General features: G+C 38.6%; 1 protein-coding gene across 2 annotated transcripts in view; it reads left to right on the top strand.

Moving 5' to 3' along the window:
- Positions 1 to 19,005, top strand: part of MTA3 (metastasis associated 1 family member 3) — a 230,054-nt gene that overhangs the window by 15,367 nt on the left and 195,682 nt on the right. The window contains exon 2 of one of the 2 annotated variants that reach the window (XM_072927516.1): positions 2,980 to 3,066. The exons of the other annotated variant lie outside the window; for it this stretch is intronic. The gene's annotated coding sequence lies outside the window, so the exon portion shown is untranslated. The remainder of the gene's footprint in view (positions 1 to 2,979; positions 3,067 to 19,005) is intronic. 2 annotated transcript variants of the gene reach the window in all.

Below are 19,005 nucleotides of genomic sequence, written 5' to 3'. Positions count from 1 at the left end.
CTCATGGAGTGCTGAAAAACATGAAAATGGAGATGGCTTTGGCCACAGTCTCCCAGAGGTGGATTTGAACTTTTGTCTTTTTAACAAAGCACTCTCAAAGTGGTTTAGAGCAATACCAGTAACAGCAAGATATTTCTCTAGAGATTCTGGCAACAAAAGCAGCACAGATTCAGTGCAGTTCTAGTGATTCAAGCGTGGCTTTGGAGTATGTGCTCACACCTAGGCTGTATTTGCACTTGTGGGAGTTGTTTTTTTTACTGTAAAGACATTTCCTTTCACAAAAATAATCATATAGGACTTAAATGAGCCAGACTCTTTCATCAGAACTTCTGATTAGAAGACAGACTTCTTGGGTCTGATAGATTTCTGAACTGTACTTGATACCAGAATTACAACTGATGGAGAAGATGCCCTAATATAATCTGTACCATTGAGAGGCCTCACCAGGGCAGAAATTTTCTAGAAACACAAAGCAGAGACAGCTCACTGTCTTAAGCCAGTGAGCACAAGCAAATAATAGGTAATCAAGGGTAGATTTACTGCCAAATATAGCTGCTCCAGTAACACTTACATTTCTCATTCTTATTGTATTCATTTAATAATTTTCAGTTTACTCAAAGGAAATTGCAGTAGATTCCTGTTTGTTAGCACCTGCCTACACAGCATCAACACTTCAGGAGAGCAATGTGGCCAGGCAGCTGCACAGGATAACAAAGACAAACAGTTCCTGCTGGCTGAGTCAATCAGCCATTGCTTGAATGTGAAGCGCTGTATGATAGTATCAGTCATTGTTAATTCTTGGAAATATTCTTGGCTGAGAAAAGGAAGGTGTGGAGTGTGGCACCTCAAGCTGCTTGAGATGTCTGGAGCTGTGTTGGAACTCAAAATGTCCCTCAGACATTTTTGGATGTTCCGGGTCCAGGTCAGAAGCATTTGAGACCCTGGCAGGCAGCTGGAAACAGTTGTGATTTTGGATTTGAACCACGGAATGATTTACCAACCTTGCAGGAAGAACAAGAAGTCACAAAAGTTTAGATATTATAGTAGAAGTAGTCACAAAGTAAAGGGAAGGAATTTTGAGTGCTGTACAGGGGGTTTTTGGTTTTGTACATGGGAGTCAGAAGTTTTAAGATGGAGGGATTTGGGCCTGCCCTGTCCTCCCTCTTTCTTCTTCCTTACCCCCATGTTCTTAGTGATGTTGGCACTCACAGATTGGTTTAGAGTAGAAAGCACCATTTAATATAGGTAATAGGCATTGGGGAAAAACTATAAACATTTAACATGTAATGTACCATATAAAAGACAGCAGCAACCCTGGGTGGGGAGAGAAGAAGCAGTCAGGAGTCAGAGAGGATGTCAGCGTGTGTGTGTGCCTTTGCCTGAGCTGCTGAGCAAACCACAGCAGCTCAAGAAGGAAATCTTATAGATAATATACAATAAACTACCTTGAGACCAGACAACAGAAGACTGCTGAGCCTTTCTATGAAAGCATGGGAGAGATTTTTCCACCACACGGAGCCCCCCCCTGACCTAGAGGTGAGCTCTGGCACAGCAATTCAGTGTGTTACCCCCCCGCTTCATGTTAAAAATGTACTGGTTAGCCCAGGCGAATACCTGTTGGACTGCTCAGCTGAAAGTGGCAACTGAAGAGCACCAAACAAATTTAGATCCTATAACCAGCAATTAAACTGTCTATATAATTCTCCAAAGTTGTTTGTGCTTGAAGATATTTCTCACAGCACAGTACAATGGCTTTGAAGATCTTTGATTTCTTCTTAAAATTGTCCTAATAATTCCTATAAATAAGAATTTTCTTTAATCTAATGAAAATATTAGTGTGACTGGTGAAAAAACATTTGACCTTGTCCTTTTTTCAATGTCAAATTTACTGACAGAGTTGTGATCCCACCTCATGCTGTCACTAGGCAGAAGTGGCTGAAGGCAAAAATCCACCTACCTGCACAAGCATAGAAAAGGCAGAAAAAGCTGCCAAGACAGGACATAAAACCACAAGGAAACCTTCTTTGTGAATTGTCTTGGAATGAGAGCTTCAAAATATGGTGCATTCCTATAAGTATGATTTTGAAATGGCAAACAAATAGAAAATATTTTAACAAGAAAATCCTTGAAGAAAAAAAAAATTAAAAGGAAAAGATTACTATAAATAGGGGGGGAGAGGGGGGTTCTGTTAGTAAAATCTTTTTTTTTTTAATGTTATAAAAAGAAAACTGCTTGGAGAAGCGGTTACAGTCTGTTGTGTGTTTTTAACCATTAATGATTTTTCTCCCTAAGAGAATTATACCAGTTATTATAACAAACATTTTCTGCAAAGACCTTTATGTGCACCAATGGATAGACTTTTAACTAGAAGAAAAGATAGAAAATGTTCAACAGTAATAGTTGAATTTCTTTACAGATCTCTAAGCAGTAAAAAGTTTTCTCAGACCAAAGGAAGCAAACTAGGCTTACTTAACTTTTCTTGCAACCACGGGTGTGTTGCATCCTAAGTTGTCTGCCAGACTGCTCTCAGCAACACTGGCAATTCTCACCTAAAACTGAGCTGCAAAGTCTAATTTTCACCGTTTGACTGATAGGGAAGAGAGTTTTTGAAACAGACCTTAAGACAACTACTTTTTTTTTGGTTTGTTTCCTGATAATCAGTCTTCTGTGTAATAGTTGGGTTTGTATTATTTCTGAATGTTCAACTTTTATTATCATAATGATGGAATTAAAGACAAATAGGAACCAAGCCCACGTGTACCAAAAATGTTTCAAATACAGAGTAACTACAAGTTATTTTCCTTCCAAAGAATGAAAAACTTGGAGTGGGAAGGATTGAAAATTATGCAGATAAAAGAATCAGTGTCACTGCAGGAGGGGTAAGCTTGTTCTTCTGGTAATGAATTACTTTTTTCTTTCATTTGAAAAGGAGGATTTCACTGGGCTTTCTGAGGGATATTTTTTTCCTCTGGCTGTTAGGGTAAGACTTCAAGGATTTTCTCCCAAAGAAGAGGAGTGGAAGGATGGACAGAGCTGTGCTGGAATGAGAAAATTACACCAGTCTGGGTAAGAGATCAAGGCAATAAATGCCCAGTCAGCAGGTGGTGGAGAGTATCAGCTGGGTGTCATCCTCATTAGCTGCTTGGGGGCTGGTGCTGCTGGTGCTGCTGCAGGCAATATTTCCTGGTTTGGTTCCCTGATGCAAGCCCTTCCTCATTCCAGGAACAGCAGCGTTGGAGAAGACTGTATGTTTTCAGAGGTATGTGAAGACCTTCTGAGTTGGGTTTGGTAGTTTCCATGGGCTGATGGTGGTGACCAGCTCCACCTCAAATCCTGGAAGAACAAGAGAAGCCTATCATATGAATATGGCTGCAGGATGGGATCCCAGGACCTGGGCCTGCCCGTGCTCACCCAGGAGGGAGAGTTTAAAACTGGAGAGGGTTTTAAACTATCCTGCCAAGGCAGGGCAAGACATCCATGTGGGATCAGACCCAAGCAATTCTGAAGGCATCACAGTGAAATGTGTTTTGTTTGTTAGTTAACTGCAACTTGACTTGGAGAACTGAAAAGATTAATTTTGTCTGCAGACTAAGCATAGGGAAGGATTTTTGGATGAGCCAAAGCAAATTTTCTATCTCTACAAGCAAAAATATTAGAACTGCATTGCCTTTAAGATATTTGTGCTGGGTGATATAGTGCAGCTGAAAAGTTAAATTGACAGTAAATTGGTGTGCTACTTGAATTTAGTATTTATTTTCATTAGAAGCAAAAGGCTGTTGTGGTTATTCTTAAAGAAATTGTCATGAAGTATTTAGATATTGCTTGTATAGGACCAAAAAGCTTTTGGAAACTGCTTGCTTAATTTTGAGTACAGGAGTCTTATAAGCTTCTGTTCTTGAAGTGTATGGGGGTTTTTTTGGTTTTTTTTGTAAAATACTTGGTGACATGAGGCTTCTCTGGCTGCAATTGTCAGTCAGTGCAATTGAAATTAGTGTAATTTTCTCCAAATAATCTTTATGCCTCCAGAGAGAGAGATTTCTATGAACAACAGAAAAAAAAATCACTTTTTTAGCATCATCCTATACCTTATGGAAAGGAGATGATGGAGGTAGTGAGGAAAAAAATACTTTTCTTTTAAAATTTCAAGGGAAATGTATTCATCATATCTCTTTGATGACACACAAGTTTCTTCTCTTTGCAGTTTCTGTATTTAAGCTTCTTGTAACAGGCTCTGCATAGTTATTTACATATTTTGTTACATTATTTTATGGGCATGATTAATACTCAGTATTCTACTAAAAAATACTACCCCAAAATTATCCTAAAATATATGAGTTTGATGTTCTGGCTTAGAGCAGAAAGACAGACACTGATAAATAATTCTTGGATCCTTCTTCATGAAGTAATGTTTCCTGTCATGTGTGGTTTGGGGGGAGTTTGCTTGCTTTATTGTTTTGTTGTTCTTACTGTGATGGGTTTTCTTATTTATATCATTGTTATTATTATGCTGTTGGTTACTAGAACATAAAGGCTTCCTTCAGTGCTGCCACCTTACAGAAACATCCTTATCCAAGATTTCTCTTCCCAAGCTGTAATTAATCTGGTCTAGGTGCCTCACTGAATAATTACTCATCTCTTCTGGCATTTCATGAAGCTATTTAATCTCTTATTTCTTCAAACAGCAAATGTTCCATAGTTGACAGGTATCATTTTTAACTTCTTTCATAGTGCAGAGATAACGCTCACTTTGGGGCATGGTAATACCACCCTGCTAACTCATTTGCTTCCCACTTATGTTCTCGCACATTCCTTCCAATTCTTCATCTGGTTGTTTGTACTAAAGAAATTACCCCCCCCCCCTTTTTTTTTTTTTTCTGGTAGATTATTTAATAATTATTTCAGATATTTCTATGAAGCTTTTCAGCCACAGCTTTATTTCTCCCCATGACCTCAGTTGTCAGCTTTGGCAGTAGTGTCCAAAGGTTGCAAAGGAGATGGCTGTCTCACCCTGTGTGCAGAACAACCCTTCTTCTGAAGGATGTGGAATAAGTGTTGGGTGGGATCTGCAGAGGTGGAGATGAGTTACTCTTGCCTTTTTATGAGCTCCTCTTGAACTGCTGAAAGCTGTGAATCTCACTATGCAGCAGAAGCCACAAGTTTGCACAATCTCCTTCATTCCCCATGCTTGCTGGTGGTTGTACTTGACCCAATAAGCAGGACAGAACTTCTGTCTCTCCCCAGAAGTGACTGTGAGGAAGTATCTGGATAGAAGAAATTGCTATTCCTATGTGTCATGTTCTGATAGATGGAAAAATGCCTCTTTGCATTAGTGGCAACTTTTCTTGTTTGCATGCAAAGGTTATTCTTTATAGCTAATTTTTATGTGGCAAATAACTCACGTGTTATTCTTCATGTGCATTAATGAGGTTTAAAACCAGTTGTCAGTGTTGTTTCACTGGCTTAGAACCATGCAAGAGAAATGATCAGCCTGTAGCCTGATGGGGCTGTGAAAACAAGTTTTTGGTTTCCTCTGTAAACCTAGAATAAAGACATGGGAAGGAGGAATTTTTTGTTCTTGGCTTATTTTTTCCCTTTAAACAGAGACCGCAGTGTGTGTGCAAGCACCATTCAAATGAAAGAGTAAAGGTGACTCATTAAAGACAAAGAAATGCTAACAGCACTATCTCTTCTCCTGAAATCTATTACTCAACTACTTACATGTAGTATATTCCCCTGGAAGAGGATGAAGAGCAAACCAGAGGGTGAGAACGTGGTGCACAAGGTGGCAGGGAGGACACTCAACTGGGAGAAAGTAGACCTCTGTCTCAGCTGCTGATGTGTACTCTGTGAAAAATGAAATGTGCTTCAAAAAAGAGAAAGCAAGCCACTGAGTAATCTCTGACAGATATTTCAAGCATTTCTGTGGAACAGGAGAGAACAGGTTGCAGGCAGGGAAAATTTGAACACTAATTGCTGTGCTGTGAATGTAGCCCTTCAATAATATGTGGGCACATACTCCTATTAAGACTTCATGCATGTAGCAAAAGAAAGACTTAGTGTTAAGGCATGAGAATGAGCCAAGAAAGGAGTAGGTTTGGAATGAGAGTCACTGAAAGCTGTGTATTGGAAGGGACCTCTGGATCTCATATAGTGTAGTTTCATTGTCTGAACAGGGCTTAATTTAATGTTAGTTAGAAAAGGTTGATCCATGTAAGTGTCCCATCTGGTATAATGAGACTTCTTCTAAACTGCTCTCATTTCCAAAAGCAAAACATGAATCTTAGGAAGTGCTAGAAATGAATCATTTGCGTTCACATTATATTGGTCTAGTTCAATAAAGCATCATATGCCAGTCACAAATGGGGCACTGAGGTAAGGTGTTGCAAGCTATGCCAAGGAGTAATAAAGAACTGGAACTAATCTAGGAAGTGAAGAAGCTTGTGATGCCTAATAAAACAACAGAGGGAGATTAACAGGGGGAGCACAATTAGAAAACTTCAAATAAAACAGGAAAGCTTGGCTGCTTATTAGTTTTGCCAAGTGCCTTAGCAACTGCTAATATGGAACAGAAAGCACAGAACAGCTTTTCAAGCCTTTCTTTTTTCTCTTTTGATTAATGATCAGGAGATTGTGGTGTTAGAAAGGGAAAGATTAGGATATGCACAGATTGATCCTGGCATGGCTAGTGTGAAGATAAAAGCTAGAATAGCTTGAATATTTCCGAGTACAAGAGCTGGAAATTTTAGTATGACAACCAGAATAAGCATTTTAATGCAGATTAAATAGTGGTATTTCACTGGAAGTGTAAACAAGTGTTCAATTTGAAGTCCATGAAGATTGAAGGAAACTATTTAAAATTGTCAGCCAGAGGAAACCTTGGAGTGGTACAGTGTCTGTTCTCAGTGTTAATTAGCTTTCAGAAAGAAAAATTATACTTTCATAAAGGGTTTTTGATGTCTTTGAGAATGGTACATAGATAAAGAGTGTTTCTCTGCTTGCTAAAATCATCTGCAGGTGGCCAGGCACTGTAGTTCAGGGGGAAGCTGGGCAAGGAACATAGCAAGGACCCACCTTCTGTTTCATGAGGTGACTTTGCGCAGGTGATAGGGCTTTGCTGGATGCTTGGCTTTGATTCAAAGTTCAGATCTTAAACACAGTATGAGGGAGAGAAAAATGCTTGGCAAGGTGAGGTGAGGCCACAGAGTGGTGTTAACTGGAAGAATCCCTGGGATACCTGGTTTTCATCGCTGCATTTGGATTTTTCTGCACCCTTGCTGTTTACATAGGCAGGGTAATATGGAGATGCCATGAGGGAAAGACGTGTCCAAAGCCAATGGAGTTGCTGGTTCTGGCTACATCCATGTGCCTCTGCTCACCCAGGGCCCTGGTGCAGAAATGCAAGAAGTGAGGAGAGTCACAAACTGTTCACAAAGGGTGTATGCAAATTGTCTTGAAACAAACAGAAAAAAAGGTGCACTAGGAAAGAAAAAACCAGGTTGGCTGCAGATCTAGATCCTGTGAATCATGGATATAAATGTTTCTTACGTTCCGGGTAGAGTTTCTTTAAATTTCAGAAATTACATGTTTTCATGTAGTCAAGAGATTTACTCCACTGGGTGCCTGTCTCTTTTCATATTTCAAATCATATTTTATGCTAGAATATTTTTGGACTTTGTAGAGATTTTGTCATTTTAATATTCTCCTGTGAGAAGAAGATATGTTTTCTTATTTTGTCTTTAGTTCTTGTCTTAGATATCTGGTGCTCCTATTTCTTAAATGTAGCCTCAGATAGAAATTTGTTTTGTTCCAGCTAGAAAAATACAAAAGAAAAGGTTATTAAGAACTGGAATTCAGCTGTAAATGTTTGTACAATCCTCTCTTCAGATGTTCTTACATAGTGGTAAATAATACTTTTGTGAACATGACTAAGCATTGCAAATAAATGTGAATATAAATGTGCCTATTTTAGTGATACTGTAGACTAGACATACAGGGGTTGAGTTGTACAGCTGAAGTTGTTTCTGTCAATAGTCAATATCAATTCAGCACTGTGAAGCTGGAATAATAACAACAATAAAGAAGAAAATTAATGAGCAGTAATGTAATCAGATGAGAGAGGGTTTAGAACATGTTGGTACCTGGCCTGATTACAGATGGAAAGAGGGCTGTTCAATCTGTAGGTGAATTTAGAATAATGACTCTTAGAGTTTAGACTACAGTGGAGAATAGCTGCTAATTGGAAAGTAGCTGCTGCATGCTGAATAGGATGCTAATTTAGAAACATCCCCAGAAGATTTCTGCTGAAGGCTCAATGACAGAGAGCAAGGGACGTGAGGATGAGACTGGTATTGATGGTGAGCCAAAACCTTCTTTTTCAGATGGTTTGCAAACACGGGATTTGTCTGAATTGCATTGAGACCAACTTGTTGTCCTGGCTCTAGGAACTCCCTTGGTCCCAGGGGACTATTCTCCATTTGCAGGGAAATTTATAACCCTGTAGTTTGTGTTGAGAGATTGACAGTGAACCACATACTGTGGGCTCTATGAATTCAAGCCTCTGAAAGAAAAACTGCAAAACCAAAGAAATCTCAGTCTGAATACTTTTGCTACACCAAGAAGACAAAATGGAAATGTTAAACATCAGGAGTGGACAGGAACACTTAGTAGTGAGAAATGCTGTGGTTTGGGCTGGTAAGATTCAGAATGTCTTTAAATGCAAACAAATACCATTCATACTGCTTGATGAGATTGTTTTGGCAGGGATCTGGCAAAACTGTAATGTAGAATTCCAGCTATTTGGTCTATGTCAGCCAGGGGGAGTGTGTGTGGATGTCTGAGCATGGCCATATATCAGTCTGACAACTATTGCTTGTCCCTGGAGCAGGACCATGCACGGTGGTGGGACGGAAGGGCTGAGACTCATCGTGCGCTAACTGGTCTGTCAAAGCAAAACGTTCTGACATGGATTGAGTCAAGGTTACCTCCACTGCCTGCCTGACCTGAGACTTGAAGCACTCTTATTTGCCTCATTATTCTGTTCAGGGTTTTGGGAGGAAGCTGTGGTGCTTCCTTTTGAAGGCTGAAGGACCCAGTATCGATTGTCAGACCATCTGCATTGTATCTGATGCAGCAAAAGGTAGAGCACAAGGTGTCTCCTTGCCCCATGAGCTTGTGGAGCAGATGGGTGCAGTTCCCAATTGCTTTTCCAGCAACTGAAGGATTTTATTCTACAGCAATGTCCTAAAAATTTTTTTAAATATAATTAATGAACTTTTTAAAACTTCCTGGTGGGCGTGTGGGTCCAACATAGCAAATATCAGCCAAGCATGAAGCATTTCAGAGAATAAGTCTGAGACACTGCTGCACTGGGGGAAATGGGGCAAAAATGGTGCACTGAGCTGGGAGCTCAGAGCCTGGTGGCTAAAGCTAAAATTTAGACAATCTTGCCTGCCTTCCATCTGTAACTGTACAAAGCCAGTTTCAGCATATAGCCCACTTTAATAGCTTAGACCTTTGTTTTCTCAGGCTTTATTTCTGCCTTAGGGGAAAACACTCATATGTACCACTATTCTTTTTCCCTTTCCTTAAAAAAGGTTTTAACATAAACCTAAAAGCACTCTGAGACTGAAGGAAGCTGACCTTTCCTTATTTTAAAGGCAGTGTGCAACAGGTTTTGTGGATTCTAATCATGCACAGAATTAATGTAATGATTTTTAATGAGACAATATATTATGATTAAAACACCAACTGGTGAATGAGAACAATAAAAGTATTAGAGGTTTTTGTCTTCCGAGTATTGTGAGTTCAGAGCTCACTAATAACCTTGGGTCTCAGGTTGCTAATAATAACACTTGATGTTGCTAGGGAATGGTGCTGCCTGACACATGGTGAATTCTGTGCAGTAGGATATGCCTAAGGCATGTTGGCAACTTGCTAAATCTTTTTATTTTATTGATCACAAAAACTCTTTGATGACCCACAAATTTGGATGCAGTTTGCAGTGTTTGTTCACATTACTGGTCCTAATTAAGTGGCTTATTAAACAGCATTTTACTGCAGCATGACTATTTTCGATATTGGTTTCTGATGACAGTGTTCCAGGTGTAGCACCATGCAGTGAGTATCGTTTTCCAATGTTCTGACAGTTATGTGCCACTAAATTGTTACATATTTTTAGAAATTGTGGACCTCCTTGTACCTTTGCTTAAAAAGATGGAATTTACCCGAAAAGAATTTATGGAAAAGTTCATTCCTCCCTTTTTATACTGCTTGCTACTCAGGATTTCCATATTTATCTGGGGCAAATACTGATTTTCATGTTTGTAGGTTTTCTTCTTTTCAGATATGTAATTGATGTTATTACCAGAAATGCATCTTTTCAGTGCAATATAGAATGCCACAATGCCTCATTTTAAAAAAAGAATGCAGACCTTGTAGTACTGCTGTGCCTGGTGGCGGATACAGCTGAATCACAGTGCTCTGACAGATGACAGCAGTGATGCAGCCAGAGCACTTCAAAGAGGACAGTCATGGTCTCAAACAAACTTGGCCGTGGTGTTTTGGTCCTATGGGCCATTCCAAGTTATCCTTTCACGCCTGCAGGGTATTAGTGTCTGATGCAGTGAAATTGCTCCCCTTTGCTTTGGCCAAAGGACTCATCTTCAGCTCTGTTTTACTTATTAAGGAATAAGATTTACTGAAACATAGAAGTCAGTTATGAAATATGTGATTTAATCTACTCTCTGTCCATAGATCCCTCTCTGATAATGATTTAAATGTTGATCTCCTTCACAATACAGAAAATTAAATTTCTGGAAACATCCTCAAACTGATGCTTTGACAGAGTAGGAAGCGGAGAAATTCATGCTCTTAGTATCAGAAAAAGCAGCGGATGCACCTGCTGTCTGTGATTTGCTGGGGCTAAATTGCCACCTGTAATCTTGTCTGTCAGATTGTTGGTAGTGCCATATTATTTCTATATTGTCTTTTACCTGATTAAAATATTAAAGAGGATCCAGGACAAGTGTTACCTTGAAGGGAAGGGAGGAGGTTTGACAGACTAAGTGTGAGTACCACAGGAGAGCAGGCGTGAACTGTTCTGCTGCACACAGAGAAGTTTATCTTTTCTGACCAGCATCCTTTCGTACTCCCCATGAATGTGGAGTGTCCTCTCAGTTTTTTGCTAGAAATATATACTTCTAATTAGCTACTTAATAGACATTTATTCAAATATATAACATGGATTTGACTCTGACAAAAATAACCCTGGCAAAACTCGCCACTGTGACCAGTGAGATGCTAAGATAGGTAATCAACATCCATACAACTGTGTGTTGAAACAAATCCATTCCTACAGTTTGAAGATCAAAGCACTGTTATTCAAAGGTCCATCTTCCACAGATGGCCTCTAACTTTTGCATTCTGCCTGTTCAAAACAGGCACTGAGCTAATTTCCTGTCCTCCCTCCATGTTTCACTAACAAGAACAATTCCCAAGGTCGGCCTTGGGCAACGTAATTGTTGGGCCACCATGCTGCAACCCTGGCAAGTGCTCAATGTTCACTGTCCTCTTTACAAAGCTGAACTGCAAGTGTTCATGTTCTAATAAGAGTCACAGTCCTTCACTGGGACAAAAAAACTAAGAGTTGGCTATGGTTCTGTCCTTGTTTTGCAATAATTTAATTTTAGTTAAGGGAAAAGCATCAGCTCATAGTGAAATAAAATATTGCAGATTCTCAGCAAAGCTCCTATTACAGAAATGCAAATGTTTGCACAGCAGAAAGACAAGGAAAACATTGCATCTCACCAGCCATTTTTGTTTCCTTTTCATATGTCCCTGTATAAAATCGATTTTGAGTTCTGCTTGTTCTTAAAGCCTCAGGTCACCTTTGGGTGCTCAGAAATGTGTTTTTTTCCCTGATGCCATGTGTTCCTTTCAAAGTGGGGGTCAGTTTTGGCATAATCTTATGCTGCACCAATTTTGGATGCTTATCAAATTCAAATGAAAATATTTTGAAGATATGATTTTCTTAAGTTTTCCATATTTTTGGAAAGGAGAAGGACAAGTCATCATCAAGGAAAACAAGTATATTCACATGAAACATTGCATCCAAATTTAATATCTGGGGTTAAACACAAAGGTCAATGAATAAGAAACTCTTTTCAAATCATTCCAGTTAGAAGAAGCAGTATAGTAACTTTAATTAATAATTGAGTTTTAAGCACCAGACTGCTTTATGTCGTGTTATTAAACTCTGGAGTGTTTTACATCATCAAAGTTCACCTAAATTATAGAAATTAGATAATTTTCAAGTGTTCATCCCCAGACCTCTTCATCTTGATGCTTATGTTCTTAGCACATATTTGTCTGAGAAACACTTGTAAACAAACTCTTTACTGAGATGTTTGACTACCCTTGTTGCCTTCTGAGAGGACTAAGCTTTGCTCAGGCAGAACTCTTAATGGTCTGTAATGGAAGGTCTGCCTTTCCTGTCCACTGCTAGAGCAATATCTCCCTTGGAAAAGTAGTTATCCCTCCTGCAATTGTGAAAATTAAAACTATTTGGGTGTTCACTCTGCATAGTAGTTTGGGCATTCTAGGGAAACACTGCAGGGAAATTCAGGGTCATAATTTATATAATTCCTGTCTTTTGGATGCCATTTCTAGTTTTGCTTTTACAGACTCAGGGTTTCATGTGTACTGGTCTAAATTTATTAAAATCTGTAGTAGTTCACTGTAAAACCTCTTTCAGATTTTTTCCTCTGTACTTTTTTTTTTCAGTCTCCATTATCCTTAATTAGCCTTAAAATTAGTCTCTATCCTAATTTCCCTTTTTTTTTTTTTTGTATTGTACATTCTAGTTCAGGGTGCTAACTCCACTCACTCATCTCCGTGAAAGGTAAACGTGCTTGTTAGAACTCTATCAAACCATTTACACTAAGAGCCAGATGAATTTAGTTTCATTTTGTTTTCTTAAAAACCTTCTGTCGAGGCAATCAGTTCCCATGGAACACAAATGATGCAAGATTGGCTTAAATTCAGTGAACAGTCTAATCTGCACAAGGACAAAGAGACCTATAAGAAATTGTGCATGTGCTTCTGTGCAATGGCTTCTAGAGTGGGTTTGGGTTTCCTCCTGTGTTTCGGAGAGGGGTGGGATCTTTTTGTTCTTGTTTTGTTTGGTGGGTTGTTTTTTGAGGGGGTGAGGGGAGATGGACTGTCATTTAAAGGTTCAGAAACATTATGTACTTTGTTTTGTTCTAAAGGTGACAACTTCTCAAGGCTAGATGACCTGAGATCAGTATATTTTGTTTCAAAGCAAATGGACTCCTTTAAGATCAACTTGAAATAGAAATGCCCCAGAATTTTTCTTACCCCTAGAGGGACATTAAATTAAAATGTCATTATCCTAAATTTACTTTGAGCAGATATAACCATTGCAGCAGATAAAATGAGAACCACACCTCGTTTTTCTTTCCTCAATTCCTCTTGTGCAAGTTGTGAAATAGACTTAAAACCTTTTGTTACAGGACTGAAATGAAAATCCTATAGTTAATTTCTAAGAAAATGTTATTAATTAAGGATTAATAGAGTAAATCACATTTGATTTGTAACCAAAATCATACAAATAGCTACAAATAAAGGACCAATTTGCTATTTTAAAAATAGACCTGTTGCAAGTAATAACAGAGCTTGTTCTAAATTCTACAAAAATAAAATTCATAGTGATAAGATTCTGATGCAAGGCCATTCAAGCTGCCAGATCCAATGGACCCTTCTGGCTCACAGAACCCAGCTGCTCTCCACAAACACAGCTCTGAAGTTGCTCATAGTTGTCAGTGCCATCGCTACTAAAAGATGCTGCTTTATCTTAGAACAGATAACTGACCTTGTACGAGATAAAGGTGGTTTCAGAGTGAATCTAAGATATGTATTACATGTAGTCAAGATTAATTCCAGTGTGTCTGGCCATAAATTATTATTGTAAAAATATTATATCAAATACACTGTTACTTCTACATTGGTTTCTGCACCCCTTTCACGTATCTCTCAGGTGAAAGTCCAGCCAAGATTCACATGGACTGTAATATTTGGCTTCAGTCAGAGTTGGGTGTACTGCAATTAATGCTGTGAGTAAATCAAAAGGACTTGGATCAAAATCAGAAATTGTAAATGGTATATAAAAAATATACAACTTTGAATCTCCAAGGATCTTGTCTCTATAGAAATACATTATAAAATGACTGTGAGGTACTTTCAATCTTAATTATACAAGACTAGTTCTTGCTTACTCTGCACTCCTAAGCAAAAGTAGATTTTTCATACCACTCTTGTACTCTTTATTTCAAGTCTGAAAAATAAAACAAATTAGCACAAAGTGGTAGAACTAGATTGAGGCAAAGCATATTTGTCCTTGTAGGGAGAGTCAAATCAGCATCTTGGGTTTATAAAGTATGTGGTACTCAGTGAAAAATTTGGTAACTCTTTTCAAATTAAAAACAAAAAAAACCCAAACCTTGGTCATTGTAACAGTTTGGTGGGTGGTAGATTGTGAAGCTACCATATATAAAGAAGGTTTTTCCTAAATGTTCTGGTCTCATCACAAGAAACAAGGGAGAGATCTAAAATCCCAGCACTGTCACCCATCTTGCAGCCTCTATGTTGTATTGTCTCTGCAGGTGATTTCACCAGGCTGGTATGACAACACAGATTTATGTGGATACCTCAAATGGTAAAAGTACAAATTTATTATAATTGCTCTATAGTTTGGTCTGTACTTCACATCCCGTCAACTTTACTGTCCTGAAAGAGCATCACGATGGGTCACACGTACTGGCACAAATTCACAGTTGGCACTTTCATTGGCATCTTGCACAAGTTCTGTGTCTGGAGTGCAGAGATGTGGCCTATTACGAAGAGCTTCATGGAAAAGAAATTGCTCTCTGCTACTTGATCTTTCTGACTGGGAGAGATGAAATATGGAAGGAATCTTGAGAGGGGAAGAATCTCTAGGCATTTCCTGTCAAAATCTGTAAAAATTGATAGAAACTCTGCCAGGTGTCTTGGTTTTATGGTTTGGTGTTTGTTTCTTTTTTCCTCTGCTGCTCTTTGCCCTAACTTTGAATGTTTGTGTAACAGATCATTGCAACCCAAACATAAAGAACTTTGTTCGTTGACTGGTACCACTTCCACTTTGGTCTGGATTTTGCCAGTAAGAATTAAACTTGGGCAGTTTGCTATGCAACCTACAAGTTGTGCTGATAAAATGGTGAAGAATGTGGAAAGACAATCTAAAAATGAGTTTATACCTTGCCAGAAACAAGACTTGTTCTGATTGAGCCTCAGGAGATAGAATACATCCAATTTATAGCAACTTGGCAGGGCTCTTCTAGTGCTGACACTGTGTGTACTAGCAAAGCTGACTCTAAAAATGATAGTATATAGGATCTTTGCAATTTTGCCACACAAAAATGCATGAATAGAAAACCACTTGTTTGAGACCAAAAGCTCATTTGGAGACCATTGTGCCTCCAGCATTTGCTGTTCTATGAGAGCAGTCATGCACCTCCTCACAATGTAAACCTGAAACAATTATTTAATGAAAAAAGGAGTAGCGAGGCATTTTTAGTGCATTTTTTCCTAATTAATGTTAAAATATGTAGTTTGACAGTGTGATAATAGTTAAACTCCAAATTGTTTAGAGTGGATTTCAACATGCTAGATAAAACTGTTTTTTAAACTTTCCCTTTCATGAAGACATATTTTATTTGGTTTCACATAACTTTAATTTCTTCAAGTCAGTGGTTCAAACCTGTTTGTTACAGTTAAAATGTTTGTTAGAGGTACTAGATTCCATTTATTCATTTATTGCTTTTCCTGGAAATATATTTTTCCTGAAGTACAACTGAAAACCAGAATTATCCTTGCAGGCACTGTGTATGCATATCTGTGTGTTAGTTCTGAGAAACAAAGCACATAATTCCTCATTCATGCACTGAGTTCAGCAACTTTAAAGTTCAGTTATCAGGATCAGAGTGCTGATACAAGATACAATAGTGATCTTTAGCAGAAATAGTGTTAAAAGCAAGGAATGTTAAGAGCAGTTTGGACTTGATTGAGCATTTGAAGACTTATGCAGCCAGTCAAAATTTTAAAAGATTAAAGGATAAACACAGATCAGTGGTCCTGATAAAATGTATGTATCAAGTGGTCATTTGAGTTTAAAATATTACAAAAATAACTGGAAGAAGGGATGACTCTAGTTAATACTGCAACTGACAGATTCTGTTTTCCCTTAGTTTGGTTTATCCAACATAATTTAAATTAAGAAGATGGGATTTGAGTCCAGGAAATCTACACCACAGTTTTTTATTGCAAGCTGTTAGTCATGAAAGTAAAGATATGCCATACACTTGATAAATTTCCTGAAGGGCATGTGTGTTTTGGAATTATTCTAGTATTTTAATACCGTCACATTTGGATATTGTATTATGTTTACATTTTATACATACTGCAGTACAGAGAGATCAAATACACAGCTTCTCTGTGGGCAGGCTACACAGGCATTTTCTGTGAGGTTTTGCATAGCTTGGAATGTAAGCGAAAACTCGGCCCTTTGTCTCGTGAGCCATTCTTCAGTGGCCATGGAAAGCTGCTCCAGAGCTTCAGGAAGGGCTCCAGGTGAACCCTGTAAGCCTCTGAGAGTGAAAAATCAAAAAATCCCTATTTTGGTTTGTTTTGAAAATATGCATCTCTGGAAAGACAGTGTAAGGATACAATGCTACAAGCTGCTTGGTGCCTTCACCTTGTGAACCTTATGTGGACTCCAACCTGCTTGACTGCAGAATAGGGTTTTCCTGTAGCTGCTGTTGTTTTGTAAGAGCTTAGTCTTGCCTCCCGTGACTTCTGCAGAGTTATGATGCTGACAATGAATATGATGAAGTGTGGGTTTTGTTTTGCATATGAGTAGAATTGCTTAATCAGTTCCAATTAGAAGACTATTAAATTTTCCTTAAGCTTATGCAAGAACAACCTTTAATATGTAGCACTTGTTCTTTATGCTAGAAAATCTGCATTTCATTAATCTTGTTCTCTTTACTGCAAGTCAGAACCAAGTTGGTGGAACTGACATTTACAAGCTCTCCTCTCCACCAAACATGTTCCCTTTGTTTTCTTCCAGAGTGCTGTTCTGTTTTTAGTTTAAGGGAAGACACAATTTGCATTTGTGCAGTATTGTGGATTAGACGATGTACAGCCTTGTGAGTAGGTAAGCAACTAAAGATTACAGAGGTGATCTTCCTCACCTGCAACAAGAACCTTTCAAAAGGATAAGAATGGCTCCCTGTGGTTGAAAGAACATCTGGCTAACCCAGGCAGGGCATAATGAACTCTGCCATGGATGTGTCAGCTCTCTCCATGCCTCAAGCAAGAGCTTTGTAATAGACACACACGATAATTGATGCCTAAATTTCCAATTTTGGGTGTACAAAATTAGGGCTCGGTGAAAAGTGTCCAAGATATTTGAGATAGCACCACACCATAAATAGATAAAGCACTTATAGTAAAATGAATATGTGTGACTGAATTGTAAGGAAGATATGAAAAAGGATAGAAAAATGCATTTGAGGTAACATGGCTTGAAGTGTAAGAACATTGCAGGGAAGTATTTCCTCTCTTTCTTTGAAATACAGTCTGGTGCTTGTAAGCAGTAATTTGATGCCCCTATGTTTGCACACCTGTAGAACAGCTTCTTCAAAGACTTCTCACTAGAGTAAGACTTTCAGTGGGTTGGCAGGATTGTGCACTTGACAAAGACTTCCAGGACTTGCTCCAGCTTGCAGAGAAAAAATACATGTGACAAATTATATGAATATGATATGAATATTTCAGCATTTCTTCTGAAGCCCTTAGAAACCACTTCTTTTGTGGGACAGAATATTTAAGAAATGATGTAAAAAAGGAAGTGCTAGAAAAAATGTCATGGTCTTCAGAATAAAAATGTGGGAGTAAGGAAGGGGGAAAAGCGAGAGTGGTATGCAGCTGATAAAATGAGGAAAAATACTTCCCCCTCTCTCCCATCTCCCCAGTTTTGCAGTACTGGATCCACTGGGAAAAGTTATGCAGGAAAAACATTTTATCAGGGATTATCATGTCTCTTTGGAGTCAGAGGATGACCACTGCCTTCTTGTAGCCCCTGGGCTTGTAGGTCTGGGCTGCCTGCAATAGACTGGGGGGTGTATGTACTTTCTTGCATTTTGAGATAATTAATATACAAAAAAAAAGTGGTTCCTTCTGTCTAGTGCCATATCCAAAAGCAGTCTGGGATCACATGAGAAGCACCAGAAGATAAGACCTGGTGTTAGTGAGATACCACACTGATGCTTGACAGCACATACCTTATTTCCTGATCCACAGGAATGCCTTCACTCCCTCTCACAGCAAATATGCTTCTATCTTTTAGCAATCTGTGCATCGTTTGCACTACAGCTAACTGGAATTGTTTCAAATTGATGATCTTTTATAAATGAAGATGCAATTAGTACTGAATATGCAAAATGCTTAAAAGGTTGTTTGTTGTGCCTACTGCTTGACATTAATGCTTAGAATACAGACAAATTCTTCCCACTGTCCATTTTAAAACAGAGATCAAGCTTTGGCTTCCAGGTGAAATTCTTCACTGAGGTGATGAGGTGAAGAGCAGGAAGAGGGAAAAATATGTCATAAAATGCAGATATCTTGCACCTTTCTCTGAACCGTTTAGCATGATTTTACACACAACTTAGCCAATGCATGCCCCTTTTTCTCTTTGTAAAAAAGCATCTGAATTGTTCAAATTTTAGGATCTGCAGGGGTATGGTTTGTGAGAGAAGTTGCCAAAAATCCCCCATCCAATCAGAGCTTCTTAAAGCCTCTTGGAAGGCAGAAAGGAGGATAAAGACAGAATAAGTACAGTGTATATGTATGCAAAGAAACTGTTCTTAAACACTCATTTTGACTTTTTTTAGG

Source organism: Taeniopygia guttata, chromosome 3 (assembly GCF_048771995.1).
Source record: "Taeniopygia guttata chromosome 3, bTaeGut7.mat, whole genome shotgun sequence".
NCBI lineage: Eukaryota > Metazoa > Chordata > Aves > Passeriformes > Estrildidae > Taeniopygia > Taeniopygia guttata.
Note: the sequence above shows the minus strand (reverse complement) of the source record. Positions and strands in the feature narration are given on the sequence as shown.